Raw genomic sequence first — 1124 nt, 5'->3', positions numbered from 1 at the left:
ATAAACTCGTTAGTTTCGACTCCATCGAAAACACATCTTTTTTTAAAATTTTATACTCATTATAGTGTTTATCTTTATCCCCCCTCTTAATTACTGTGTTTGTAATTATTTATTTATTTATTTATCTGTTTATTTAATTAATTAACCCACCACCGCCATGAACCCACCATCTCACTCCACTTTCAATGTCGGTCACTTAATTAAACCAGAAAGATCTCTAGCCTTGGTGTGTGTGTGTGTATGCTTCTGTGTGCGTGTATGTTTCTGTGTGTGTATGCTTCTGTGTGTGCGTGTATGTTTCTCTCTGTGCGTGTGTGTGCGTGTATGTTTCTCTGTGTATGTGTGTGTGTGTGTGTATGTGTGTCGTTGAAAGCTTTCATGAGTTTTAAGCTTTAGTGTGTGCAGATGCGTGTGTGATGATTTTATACACACATACACATACATACATATATTTACTTCATTAATAAATCTGCAAAGACATCACAAAAAAACTGTTACTCAGAGTTTCGCAAACGGGAAGTTGAAACTCCGAGTAAGACTTTTCGTGACGTCTTCTAAACTTTATTAATAACCTTGATTAACTTTGATTGGTTTCGGCCAGTATAGGCCCAGGCCATGTCGAACTCACCTTGTTTGAGTATTTGAGTACTACTTTCCCCACCTTGTTTCACATATTCTTCACGCCAGTGTTATGAATGGGGGAAGCTTGGTCTGTAATGTCTGCAGATGCTTATGTTTATCAAGAGCTGGGTGCATTTGTCACCAGTGGCACCATAATTGTAAAATATAAATTTGTCTGAATGCACAGTGTTCTTAATGGTCAGTGATGGTCCTTCTCAGTCATGGGTGGACAGCCATCATATAAAACCAACAGATGGGATGGTCATGACTGGAACACTTTTAGATCATAAATCTGCTGGGAGAGCCAAACATTAAACCAAGATAACAACAACAACAACAACAACAACAACGCATCAGTTATCAAGCATCAAAAAGAACATAATTTATTTTAGAATAAAAATTTAATTACAAGAAACCGGATGAGGAATGGAACTGTAAAATTTTACACCATTCCAAATATTTCAAGACAAAAAAAAAAAAAAATTTCTGTTTTATTTGTTTAA

This window comes from Octopus bimaculoides, chromosome 24 (assembly GCF_001194135.2).
Source record: "Octopus bimaculoides isolate UCB-OBI-ISO-001 chromosome 24, ASM119413v2, whole genome shotgun sequence".
Lineage (NCBI taxonomy): Eukaryota > Metazoa > Mollusca > Cephalopoda > Octopoda > Octopodidae > Octopus > Octopus bimaculoides.
The sequence above is the reverse complement of the archived record's forward strand: the minus strand, read 5'-3'. Positions refer to the sequence as shown.